This window comes from Equus caballus, chromosome 4, assembly GCF_041296265.1.
Source record: "Equus caballus isolate H_3958 breed thoroughbred chromosome 4, TB-T2T, whole genome shotgun sequence".
Lineage (NCBI taxonomy): Eukaryota > Metazoa > Chordata > Mammalia > Perissodactyla > Equidae > Equus > Equus caballus.
In genome coordinates this window covers 60,969,134-60,983,338 of record NC_091687.1, presented here as the reverse complement: position 1 = coordinate 60,983,338, position 14,205 = coordinate 60,969,134, and the positions used below count along the sequence as shown (strand labels likewise).

Sequence of the window (14,205 nt, the reverse complement as noted above, 5' to 3'; positions counted from 1 at the left end):
AGCCATTCCTTCTAGAGACTTGCCACCTCCCCAGAACACTGCCAGGGAAATGGGCACCTTCCTTACTGTTCTAGACCCACTGACCTCTTTCTTCCTGTGGCCCTAGGGAATAGCTTTCTGATTCAGGAGAAACCCCTGTGTACCTCCCACATATTTACAAGTCACTCTGCGTTTTCCTACAAACCCCAATTCCCTTGAATTTCCAGCAAACAAACATCAAATGCTTCTTTTCTAGAGGCAGGAGAGCATAATCTTCAAACCCTCCTGGAAGGAAGTATTTGCAGTCTACTTTTCTCAGGAATCAAAGAAAGGAAAAAAAGCAAAAGGGTTCAGTTCCCATATTAAAACAATCTGAAGATTAATTTTTGCCAAATCACTTAGAAAGCTCTCATTTGGTGCATATTCTGGCTACAAGAAAAAAGTAACGTATTTTTCAATAGTCATGACCAATTGGGTTTTATATACAAGATGCAATCAAGAAGAGTTGTCCAGAATGACTCTTAAGTTGGAAGATTACCTCTTTGAGGCTGAGTTTGAATATAAACACATTGAAACATTTTCTTTTAAATGTATCCAAATTTTGGGCCGGTGTTTCCCTCCAACCTAGCCTGTGCATTGTCATGATTTCTGTTAGCAAGCATTTTGAACTTAAAACCCTAGTTCTGACACACTGGCAATGCAATCAGCTACAGGCACTCCCCAATCTTTGAATGTGTTGCTTGCCAAAATATTGTTTGCACATCTGTTTTTATTAGACTATATGTTCTTAAGTGTCACAAAACAATAGCATAAACAGTGTGTGTGTGTGTGTGTGTGTGTGTGTGTATGTAAAGATTTTGAGTTCTTTATGGCATTCCCTATTCTGAAATGGAATAACAAGGATAAATGAAGAGAAAGAAGATGAAATGGAGGAGCAGAAAGAGAAAAATGTTTTTAATGATAACTATATGCCAGGCTTTTGGCTTAGCATTTAACTTGAATCGAATATTTTAATCCTTAGCACAAAGTCATGAGTTAAGTACTATTATCCTAATTTTTCAGGTGAGGAAACTGAGGCTCAGAGAGGTTAAGTGCTTTTTCCAAAGTCCAACAGCTAGTTTGCAAGGGGTAGAGCAGAAAAACGTGCCCGCACTTGGGCTGTCCGTCCCTCCCCACCCTAGGATGTATGGTATATAGAGTATATGCATCCTGTATTTGATGCGCTGTGTGTGTGCATGTGTTTATCTCCTGTGGTAGATTGCATTATTGTTCCCAATTATCTGCTGCCCTCCCTGCAAGAGGATCAGACATCCCAGTCTGTGGCCATAAAACTTGCAGCACTTCCCTGTGGGAGAACATTCATGCCCCTTTTCCACCAGGCTCTGCCACGTGATTTGCTTTAGCCAATGGGATGGGAACATAACCTTTAATGCCATCATGTGATTTTTCCTTTTCCTGTTTTCTTTCTCCTTTTCCCTCTGACATGTAAATGGCATGTTCCGGATAGAGGCAGCTTCCACCTGAGTTCTGGAATGAAGCAAACACACTAGCTGATTTGCAGGTGATATGAGCGTGAATGAGAATAAAGCTTCATTGTAAGCCACTGAGATCTGGGGGTGTTTGTTACAACAGCATAACATATTGAAAGCTGACTGATAACTCCTTTTTTAGACAGTAAGCATTTTGAGGGCAAGATGTCTGATTCATCTTTGTACCCTCCTATTCTACTCCCCATCTACCCATCCACACCCACTATAAACCATCATTTGGAAGGCTCTCAATAAATATTTGTTGAATAAATGAATGCAGTAAGTAAATGAAATGAAACAATATAGGGACAAGAATATAAAACCAAATGCCTTTCTTCCTTCTTTCTCTCTTTCCCAATAGTAGGCAACTTACAACTCATGCGACACTTAGTATTTAACAGATGGAGCTGCTCTCTAGAACTAGGTGTTATATTCAGGGAGGAAACACCTCAATTCTGACTCCAGATTTACATTACCTTCTAGGGCTCTACGAGACAGCAGCCTTGTCCAGAGCCCGGAAAGCCCCAACAGTGCCCAGACATGGACCATGAGGCCAAACACTCGGTGGTAGTTCTGGGATTTGGTTCTGGGTAGATTGATATCCAGAATTCCATGGATATCATGTCTTCTTTGTGTGAATTTTCAGTTTAATCAGCACTTCTTGAAACTTTGCCTCCATCAGTTATCCCATGATTCAGATAAATCTGAGGTTGTTCTCCAAGAGGAGCTATGGAAGTTTAGATATAATCCCAAACCCACATAAGTCTGTGGATCGTTTCTGAAATTGTTTGAGAAAAGCCAACCAAGAGCAGCAATAAAATAGCTCTCTAGTTATTTGACATTCCAAGCTGAGGAGGTAGGGCAATGAATTCAGGCTTTGGTTGTTAATTGCTCCATCCACTCATTCACTTGACTCGGCTGATATGTAAAAGGAAGAAAAGATACTATCCCATAAACTGGCCATGATTAAGGGTCAAACAGAAGAAGATTAGCAAGCTTGATCACATTCTCTGTCTTAACATAGAATTATTCTGGTTTGCAAAGTTCACAGCACAGACTTGAACTCCCCTTAATGAAGAGGGAGTCCTTGACCATTAAGTGTCTATTTTTTTTTTTTAATACATAAGTTTCTTTTAATGGTCTCTGTCTAATTGCTTTTCCTGTTTTTCATGGTCCCTCTCTCTATTCAGGTTGAATCAGGTTTGTGTTTACAGTCAGCGAGTGGTGACATATTTTGCCACAACCATAGCTGTCCAGTTTCACCAGCACTCAGCCAGTGTCCCTGAAATGAACCTTATCAAGCACAGCATTTGTGGTCAGTAAAAATCTCTACTATGTGTCTGCTCTGGAAGTTTCTCCTTATGTATTTCGAGCAGAGCCAGAATTTGCATGATGGAAATACCAAAAGAAGATTTTTTTTTTTTTTTACTGTCCCTTCCACTCAGAAATGCCAGGCCCACAAATTAGGGACAGCCTTGATCTTTGCTACAATGACATGTGGATGCAGACCTACAATAGCAAGCTGGCACCACATCTGTCCACCAAGACTTTCGTTACAGAAAGAGGGCTTGGCTCCATGAAGATATTAACTGGGCACTTTTCATCTTCATTCAAATGTCTTTGGAGGGGAAGAAATCCTGAGCCAACCCTGAATAATAAAATGGTAATAAAAATGAGAATCATCATTATTGGAGGCTCTGGATTTGATTCTCAGCAAAAAAAAAAAAATGCATAGGAAGTGCCTTTGAGGAAGAGCCAACATTCCAAGCTCCACCTTTGTCCTCCTCCAACCACCCCCTTGTCAATCCTTTGATGTTCATAGGGATAATCCTTTATAGGGGCCAGATCCTCTCCCATTGCATTCCCCCAAGCCCTTATAATAAGAGCAAGACCTTCCATTTGCCTGGTGCTCTTGGCTTATAAACTGCTTCCACATCCTCAGCCCCACCTCTGCAGTCTGCTTGAGCTAAACAAGTTTCCATGTTCTTAGGATGCATATTCAGCTGGAGTCTCTGCCCCAGCCATCTTGCCTAAGGTCAAGCAAGTCCACCTTCCCAACAAACCTTGTGTAACTTGAAATTTCCTTAGCAGCCACTGGGGCAGTGACATATCTCTCATCCAGGTTTCCCTGACCTGACAGCTTGACTGACAAACAGTAAGAGTGGGGAGATTCCTGAGAGCTAAAGGAACGAACACATGTGCCGGGCTGAACCCTCTCTGCCATGGCTTCTGTGCTTTGCACACCTGCTGGCTCGTGTTTCCAAAGGCAGTTGACGTCTGCTGACCCAAAGGCAACCTGAGCCTGGAAATAAAAGTGGGCTGCAGTCTTACAGTTTCTATTCATAGATTTCAACATCTGTAATCCATAAGCAATGAGGAGTAGCAGGATTTGGGCTCATCGTTCCAACAGTCCTTCCTGATTCCCTGGGATCTGATATCTCATGCAAGTCTGTGTATGAATTCTCTTTTATTGGAAAACTGAATCTTACACATAGAAACAAGTTTTATAAGTACAAAGTTGTATACAAAGTAAAAGATTACACCTCCCTTCCACCTCAATCCTCTCCACGCCTCTTGACAGAAGTTACAACTGTTAACGGTTTCTTGTGTATCCTTATAGGACTATTCTATACATATAGGAGAGAAGAAAATATATACATATAAACTAGAAGTTCTTCTTAACAGAATGAAGTAATCAACCTGCATCAATGTAAAATCAGAGAAGAGATAGTGTGAGACTATTCAGCATCATTAGAGGACATCTATGGGCCGAATTTTTCATTAGCTATAGATACTCATGTTAAAGCTTTCAAATGATAAATTCAATATACATTACACACCTTTGTTTTGGTTTTGTTTTTTGCTAAGACTAACAACAAAGTGAATAATCTTTCCTTATCAACGTAATTCCCTCCCTCCAAAGGAGCTCTTATATAGTATCAATCAACTTTTAAAATTTTACAGATAATGTAATTTCTGACAACATACTGACTCCTCATAAGTTTGTTGTTGAGTCTTTGCTTAGAAAGTGACTCTCTTTTGCACGTGGAGAAGGAGTGCATTGGAAAGCCTCCCTCTGGCCTCATGCAGGCATTCTAGTTCACTTCTATCTTCCAGGTCCTCCAGGAACTCCAAGCCTCAGAAGTCGCAGGATTGGAGGGTGGACTTCTCTCCGCTGGAAAAGACTCTTGGGCCAGGCAAATGCTGGAAGACACCAAGACCTGATACTAACAGCTAATACTCACTTAGAACTTCCCTGGGCCAAGCACTATCCTGAAATTTCAAGTACATATGCATGTACCCTCCGACCCCATGTGGGAGGTATGCCTGTTAGCTGTGTTTTGCAGATAAAGAAAATAAGTCCTGGAGAGGTTAAGTAACTGGTCCAAGATCAAAGCTCAGCTCTAATAAGTGGCACGCAGGGCATGTTTTGATTCCATAACCCGGACTCTTAACCCCTTGGATCACTGTATCATACTACCTTTCAAGTGAATCTTGCTTCTCATTCACTGCATTCACCAACCTCGCCAGCAATCCCACGTGTTAGTCTGTGCACACTATCCACCTGCAACAATGGCTTTCCTTTCTCCTCCAGCAAGGCTGATCCAGCCTGGCTTCAGGACTCCGAGTTCCTCAGGCAATCCCTCACACCTGTTCACAGATCTTCACAGATATTTCTGGATATGACTTCGGCATCTTTGTGCTGTTATTACTTACCGTTGTAAGTTGTGATTTGTCTGACGTTAAAGACCTTTTGCCCTTGTGAACTGACTGGCCTGGATGCCAAGCCTGTCTCAGTGAATTGGTGCCAGCAGAGAGAGGTGAACCCTGCAATATGAAGGTCAGCCCAGTGATAGGGGGCGGGGGAACTCCATACCAAAGCTTTCTTGCCGCTATTGAGTGAACTTGCACTTTGGAAATCAAAATAAGATTCTTCGTTCTGGCTTTAGGAAGTGACACGTTCAGAGAAATGTCTTAATTCGGGAGTGTGGGCTGAACATGGGCAGCAGATTATGAACAAGCACTGCCTCTGGTCTAATTAGTATTCCCAGCATGAGCAGTGTTACCAAGAATCCAAAAATTATGTCCTTATCTGGGGTCCCCTGCTCCTGAACCTCAGGTAATCTTTGTCTTTGGAGGAAATAGAGCTCCCATGGTCTCCAGGCATGCTCCAGTTTTGCTGTGGCTGCCGAGGTACGAGAGGAGAACACGTGTTTCCCTGGAGCCCCGCCATTTCTGTGGGCCATTGGGCAATCACTTTCGCCTCTCGCACTCTTTAATGTTTGCCGTGCTCTCACTGGAGAAAACGTGCAACACAGAATGTCTCTCCAAAGAACAGGCCAGACAAGCAAGAACTGCTGCATCCTAAAGCATTGTAAGAGTCACACGCGCCCGTTGACAAATGCAGGTCGCAGACAGCAATTTGGGGTCGCAACTGATTTCTCAGTGAATGGCTTTATCAAAGCAAAGGCACTAGCCTAATAAAAAACCAGGTTTGAACAATTGCATATGGCACAGGAAAGCAGGCAGAGGACCCAAAGGAGCAGGCCAGCGGGTTCTCCTCTTCCCTCGCCAGACATCACTAACTCCTTCCTTTCAGCTTTCCCTTGGGGGCCCTGGAAAGGTGAGCATTCCCTCCTGGGCTTGAAACAAGGATTAGAGAGAGTCTCTGTTGGAGACATACTATGAATCTGGCACAGCTTGGGAGAAACACCCACAGCAAAGTTATTTATTATCCTTTAAACCCTGGAAGTCCCAGTGCATTTGACACATAGAGCAAGAGCAGCAACAACAAATGGAGGGTCTGGGCTGTGTTTTCCCCAATTGGTTGCTCATTCTCTCTCTCAAACTCTCCCCTGCAAAGTTGAATTTGTTTCTGATATGTTTCTTAGGTTAGTAGGTCCATCGTTCTCTTACTCTGAGAGAGACGCATGCAGATGTAGGTGTAAGTATGGGTGAAGGTGCAAGTAAAGGTAGAAATGTAGGAGAAAGTGGAAGTGTAAGTGTCCAACTTTCTCTTGATGCCATTACAAGAGTAAATAAGGCCAGTCAGCTCTGGTCTGTTTAATGGATGACCGTGAGTCAGACGGTGGGGCTGTCACATGCAATGCCTTCTTTAGAACCAAGGAATCTCTCTCTCTCTCTCTCTCTCTCTCTCTCTCTCTCTCTCTCTCTCTCGTCTGCTCATCTCGCCAATCCTTACTCTGCATAAAACCATTGAAGCCTAGATTTGAATGTTCCTGTTTTCTCCAGTTATGGATTCCTTACAGCCCTTTAACTTTTGGGCTGCTAATATTTCAAGAAAAAGGTCAGTTGCATTAATGGAATGTAGCATAAATGAAAATAATTTCAGTTGCGCAGTATATTTTCCTGCCTGCCAAGAAACAAAAGTGCCTGTGGTTTTCAAAAAACGGGATGCTGCATATTAGAAGCAAGAAAGAAGTGTCTGTTCTTTGTCCAAAAGAGGCTGCCTTGAAAACTCTTGCCCAGTCATTAAAGCAGAGATGTCTGTTTTCTTACAGTGAGGTCTTTTGCTCTTTCAATTGCATTTTCTGCCACACTCATGCTATTTTGTTTACGCTTGGGGGTCTCTTGTTAAGAAAAAGGAAAGTAGGTTAGTGGAAGCTTCTCAAATTCTTTTCTTGTGTGCCTAAAGTCCCTATGGGATAGATTTCATAGGTTCTACAATAAAAGCAGCACTGACTTTAGGTTTTCTGGCTCAGATAAATATCTTTAATCACTTTCAAGTTAAAGTAAAAGGAGCTTGGCAATGGGAAACCTTGGAACATTTTCATTCCTAAAAAGAGAATGTGGGGACGCATTGCAGATACGTGTATAAATCGTCTTGTGAGCATCAGAAGGATTCCTGATTCCTATATTGCTTTCAGGGTCCCCTAATCAAAATAGCCGCTACTTGTTTCAGTTAGTATCCATGTCGCTCACGCACTCTGGGCGGGTACCAGAAGGCAGCTGCTCAACTTCAGTTTTTCCCTCCAGAGCCGAACCTTGTCTTTACGAGACACATTGTTGCTCCGGAGGTTGAACACAGATTCTAAGTAGCAAGTGGGCTGGATCTTCACCAAGCAGTGGACAAGACCACCAGTTGACAAAGGCTTTGAGTCTGCCTGTAGTGTCCCCTTCGTCTTTCCCACATGGACGACAAGGGAGGCTAAGTTGAGGAATGTGCCCCAGGAGGACTCAACAGTGATGGTCAGAAAAATGCACACCCACCCAGATCTGCAGGTGATGTGGATTATGTCCTTTAAGAGAAGGCCAAGGAGCTGATTAATGTGGAAGGGTTTAGATATCTAGCTCCCTTTTGGTCCCTTGGCTCTGAAGTGAGCAAGAATGACATGTCATGCCAAGTTTAAATCCATCTTGCTTTGGGGACCAGAATTCCTGATGCGCTGGGGAATTTTTTATTTCCAGGGCGATTGCTTTTCAGATTCCACCTATTTTCCTTCTTATGTTTCAAAATTCAGCTCTTATTAAGTACAGCTGCATCATGAAAAAGAATAGCCACTCTTCCCCCTTGGCTGTTTCAACTCAACGATGAAGGAAATGAAGAGAAATCTGGGAAGAAAGTTCTCCATTCTCTGCCTTCAGAACTCTTGTAGAGGCAGAGCATGAACAGTTGAACGTAAATATCCCCTTGATAGATGGGGCCAGCCCGGTTGCGCAGACATTCACTTCACAGCCCAGGGTTCAGCAGCCCTGATCTGGGTGTGGACCTACACACTGCTTGTCAAGCCATGCTGTGGCAGGCGTCCCACATACAAAGTAGAGGAAGATGGGCAAGGATATTAGCTCAGGGCCAATCTTACTCAGCAAAAAGAAGAGGATTGGTGGTGGATGTTAGCTCAGGTCTAATCTTCCCCCCAAAAAATATTCTCTTGCTGTATCCTTTTAAAGAAATGGCTATTATCCAGCACATAACAGAGAGGCAATGTGTCAAGCAGTTGTCACCAGTCATCTGCTCACTGCTTCCGATTTCTTGCTGAACCCCAAAACTACATCCACACAGAAACTTTCTCCCCAGTGACTTCCCTGTTTTCTGCATTGAGACTTAGTTCCACTTATTTTTCTCTTACAGGGAAATGATTGGTCTCAGTTTTGTCTTTATTGGTTTATTTTCAAACTTCTGCTAAAAGCAGTACTTATTGTATTAGGTTGATGGTGCTACCCATCATTCTCTGTTTCTAAGTAATAACCCAGTTCCCATGCTGAGGTAAATCTCTCTATCTCGGACCTCAGAGTTGATCTAGTTCAGTCCGAGATGATTTTCTCATAAGAGCATTAAACTTTTTCATGGAGGCAATTAAGGCTCCCTGTCATTTTAGAGGCTTGGGCAATCACTTTTATCAGAAATATTGAATCAATTCCCCTTGAAGATCTCACCTTTTCAAAACATCAACTATATCTGACATTGATTTCTAGAAAATTCCCATTGACTCATGAGCTGGACCTAGACATCGATTTCAGAAGATGGACCTACATTTTCTAAGTAACAGGGTTTTGCTTTCTTCTTGTGATGTAATACGGCCCTGATATTCCTAATACAAATTTATGAACTTTGCACTGCTAAATTGATGCTATAAAAACAAAATAATTTTCAGACCAAAGGCCATGTATGTATGATTTTGACAGCCCTGTGCATCATAACGCAAGCAGCAATTTTTCTTAATATCAGCCACTGAAACAAAGTTATGTGTGAGTGATGTTGCTATTATATGGAACCACTGATGGCCAAGCCAAATGCAGTGCGATTTCTCTTCTGGAAATTGTTCACTATTTCAGCCTTGTATGCATTCAGGTACTAAAAAAAATCGTTTTGAACTTCAGCTTCAGGTTGCCCTGCCCCCGACTACATGTACCAAAACTTCCAAGGGAAACTAAACCATCCCAGAGCGAAGTCATATCTATTTTGGATCACCAGATCATATAAATGATCCACATGTTTATCTGACTCTTTATTTTCCTCCTCTTAATTAAAACTCTTGGAAGTTAGTTTACTGGCATTTTTAACCTACTGCACTTTTGCCTAAAGATGCGCTTTATAAAATTTCTACCAGTAGTACCACACCAATAACCAGGTGGCTTTCAGGGATGCTTGTTTATTTTGAATGCAATGTCTTGGCCATTTTTTATTTTTAACTTCACAGGGAGAAATTCAGCATTTGTACTTTTTGTTTGGGGCTCTAATCACTGGAACAAACTCGAGAAAAGAAAACAGAGCCCAGAGGAATGAGGAATAATTTACAGTTAAGCCCATGAAGATGAAAGGGAGAGAGCAAAGAGGGAATTCAGGACTTCGCAAGAGTTCAGCCTGACCTGCTCCCCAGTCTTGTTGACGTCCTGACGAAGCTGAATGTCGCTCTAACCCACTGCGGGCTCCGAGGGCGGGCCTCCATCTTTGCTTTCTGCTCCTCTAAGAAGTGCAGCAAGAGGACCTCTGGGAATTTGAAGTTATTTTTTCCTGCCTGGCTTTTTTCAAAACTGCTCCTTCCAGTCTCTTTTGTCTGTAATGATTTTTTAAAAAATTTTGCCAAGTTCTTATACATGATATTCAAAGGGCTCTGCTCACTTTTGACTTCATCGATTTGCACACTCATTTATTTCCTTCATTCTGTCAATGGACCGTTATTAAGCTCCAATCAGGACACGATGCTAGGGCTTTGGGGGAAGGGTAGGCACCCCAACAGGAGTTAGCAACATTCTTGCCTGCTGAGACATTAGAATTTAGAAGTGGAGGTGGGCTTTGGTCATGATACAACGTACAGTATGTTAGGTACAATGGAAGTTTATGAACAAAATTTTATGGAAATTCCAAGCTAAAAATCTCTCCTTGGTAAGAAGCTCTGAGAGGACTTACCCTTGGAATTTGTTTGGCCAGATGAACTCATTTTCAAGAAGCAGGAATTGGGCTCCTTGGGAGCAGGAAGTAGGCAGCGGGAAGAGGAGGGCACCGTCGTCAAGGAGAGGGGAACTTTCAGTCTTACAGGAAGCTTAGGGCTCAAGGAAGAGGGTTGGAGGAACAGGTGAGCACTGGTCACACAGCAAATGCTGCTCAGGAGTGGGACCTGTAATGGAGACTCTCTCTTATAAACGCTTTAGGAATTTCATTTAGAATCATAAACTTTTACAGCTGGAAAGATGTTGGAAATGTGGGCCAGGCCATACACTTTGCAGATAAGGAACCTGAGGTCCAGACAGGTTACATTACCTGTCTGGGATCACACAGCCAGAGACAGAGCCTAGACCAGAACTCTCCAGAGTCAGCTTTCTTTCTTTTTTTGCAGGGAAAGATTCACCCTGAGCTAACATCTGTTGCCAATTTTCCTCTTTTTTATTTTTCCTCCTCTCCAAAGCCCTGATACATGGTTGTATATACTAGTTATAAGTCCTTCTGGTTCTTCTGTGTTACCCACTGCCACAGCATGGCTACTGACAGATGGGTGGTGTGGTTCTGCAACCAGGAGACAAACCCTGGCCACTGAAGTGGTGAGAGCACTGAACTTTAACCATTAGGCCATCAGGGCTGGCTCCAGAGTCGACTTTTTTATTGCTTGCAAGCAATAGAACTGGGTAAGAAGGAGATAACAGCATGAGAAGGCAAGATTAGAAGACAAATAAAGCCACACAGCAATTTTACTCCAGATTCAGGCTTGTTTTCTCAGGAAAGTAGAAGAGCTATCACTAGGATGTGCACTTTTGGAGTGAATTAGAGCTAAGGGTGGCCCACAGGGCCTCCAGACTGGAAGAGAGAGGCTCACGCACAGAGAACCTCTCTAACATCTTACCCTAAAGTGCTCTGTCATCCTACACAGAGCTCTTGGCAGTCTTCCTTTTGACTTATGCTTATCTAGGAATGGACAACCAAGAAGAGAAGTTATTGAGGAAAGTCCATAATACATCAGAGAACATACAAGATAAACCAAGAGGAAAATATGACCTCAGAGTACATGGGGAAAAGAGACACCACTGCTCTTAGGTCTGGAAGATGTGAGCAAACACTCAGCTTCCGGTAACTCACCACCATAGTCACCGCAACCCAGTAACACACATTCAAATATGGAGTCTGTTTTGGCACAACTGATAGAAACAATTTTGCTATCCGAAGATTAGATGGTGAAGGAAAAGAAATGCCATTTAAATTGGATCCACCTACAACAGGAACCAAAACTTCAAGGTTTGATGGTGACCCCATCTTCACAACCAAACTAAATATTACAAAAAGTAAGTTTATTTTATTTACCAAATTTTATCTTACAATAGCAATGTGTAATTTTTAGAACAAAGAACTAATCAATTGTGACCTTTTTTTTTTGAGGGAGATGTAAGATTTTTCCACATGACACCTTGAGTTATATTCTATTTTTTCAGCATGACCGTTAAGAGGGTCATTTTTGCAGAAACATTTGGGAGTGTCAGTTCCCTCAAAGGTCTCTCTTAATCCTTTGGCATCCAGACAACTCTCTGTTGAAGCTACTATCCTGTTCTCTTCTACAATTATTAACTAAAAGGAAAAACTCTATAGATCCTCTTGTGTCAAAGCCCTCCCAAAGTTGCAGTTTTTGTCACCACTTTATAAAATCCTCTGTCTTTGCTTGAGTTATAGTTCTGTTTTGCAATTTATTTGCATTGTAGTTGCATCATTTGGACTTAGCTAGTTCAGGAGCAGTCCTCCACCCAATGTCACTTAGCAAGTTTATTTCAAGCATACAGAAGTTCCTTCTCCTCATCCTTATCCTTTTGGATTTTGGAACGGCTTAGGTCAATTTATGCTCTGAAACTAAAATGCTGGCTGAAAGTCTAATCATCCTCACAAAAAAATACCCATACACGTATACCCTCCACATTTTAAGGCTTTCATCTCTTTCATGTAATTGAATTTGGGAGGAAATGCATTGCCACTATGATCTCGTCAATTATGAAATCATGACTCCTATGACTTCTAAAATAACAATTTCAAGGTTAATTATAAAATCTATAATGTGATGCTATAATTTATATACTGACCCCTTTGGTAAAGACCATAATCAGTGTACCTGGAGGACATGGGCACATAGATGGCTGAGAAGTGGCTGGTAGGACTCACGGGCTCCATAAATTATACCCCCTTTGCCACTACAACAAATCCAGAGTGATAAATTCTACAGAGAGTGAGACTTTAGGTCAATGACTGCAGAGGGACATGATTGGATATCAGTGATGGTGGAAGATTCCGTGTCCAATTGTGACGGTCAATTTTGTGTGTCAACTTGACTGGGCCACAGGATGCCCATATATTTGGTCAAACATTATTCTGAATGTGTCTGTTACGATGCATCTGGATGAGACTAACATTTGAACTGGTAGACTGAGTAGAGTAGATTGCCCTCCCTAATGTGGGTGGGCCTCATCCAAACAATAGAAGGCCTGAATAGAACAAAAAGGCTAAATAGGAAGGAACGCCCTCCTTCCTGACTGTCTTGCGCTGGGACTTTGTTTTTTTTCCTTCCTTGAGGCACAAACCAAAACATTGGCTCTTCCTGGGCCTCAAGCTTACCAGCCTTCAGACTGGAACTTACAGCATCAGCCCTCCTGGTTCTCATGCCTTCAGACCCAGATTAGAACTACACTGTCAGCTCTCCTGGGTCTCCGGCTTGCAGACTGAAGTTCTTGGGATTCGTCATCCTCCATATATACATGAGGCAGTAGCCTCCGCCTCAAATGTTCCTGGTTCAAATCTCAGCTCTGCCATTTACCAGCTATGACTCATTTCGCTTCCTTGTGTCTCACCTGTAAAATGAGGCTAATAATAAAACCTACCCCATAGGGTTTTTGTAAGGATTTAATAAATGGAAACATTTAAAACAGTACATGGTGTATACTAAGCAAATATTAGTTACACACTTTGATCTCAGGGATAGGTACAGCTGACAAATCTTGCATTTATGCCCTTGGATTTGGTGTCTCCTGGAGCCCAGTCTGTTTCACTGATGGGGTGTTGAGATCTAGCCCATGCTCTCTTGACATCTCATCCCTGCCCTTTGTGACCTTTCCCTTATTTCTCCATCTCTTAATTACTGTGAATCACAATCATTCCTGTGAATATTTACATCCTGGGGTGACATTGTCACTCTGACAAACAGAATTCATCTCAGAGATCTCATAACTCAGAATCTCAGAAAACATTAGAACTAGACTGCAGCTTAGAGAGAATTTACTAAAAACAGATTTAGAAATTTTTCTCTTTTATAAAGATAATTAAAAGTTATACATGCTCTTGGCAATAAAATTTGGAAAGCAGAAAAAAGATCATCTTCCCTGAGTTTGCATGGTAGATAAAGTCACTTCATTCTTTGAACTCCCACAGTAATTTTTTATAACCCTTTTTTATAGCACTCGATGGTTTGTGTTTCTCACCCATCTTCCCCGAGACTGAGACATTGGAGGAGAAGGCCACCCTTCTATGCCCCAGAGTATGCCCTGTGTCTGTCACCTTCGTTCATGAATGGATGTATGACTAAATTACTGACTATATTATATGAAGCAATGAATGGGTGAGTGAATGAATGAAGGAAGGAAGGAATAAGACTAATAAGGATTTTTCACCACACTCTTATCCGATGGGTGCCAGATCACTTGAGACTGGAATGAAAGTCCTAACGATAACTCAGGCTGTATTACATGTGTACACATTTTTATGACCTAC

The 14,205-nt window shown here is 42.1% G+C and overlaps 1 long non-coding RNA gene across 4 annotated transcripts in view; it reads left to right on the top strand.

The window, feature by feature from the left end:
- The window catches only part of LOC106783085 (uncharacterized), a 147,480-nt gene that overhangs the window by 103,997 nt on the left and 29,278 nt on the right, over positions 1 to 14,205 (top strand). For all 4 annotated transcript variants that reach the window (XR_011438197.1, XR_011438194.1, XR_011438196.1 and 1 more), the window contains exon 5: positions 9,671 to 11,744. This is a non-coding gene — a long non-coding RNA (uncharacterized lncRNA). The remainder of the gene's footprint in view (positions 1 to 9,670; positions 11,745 to 14,205) is intronic.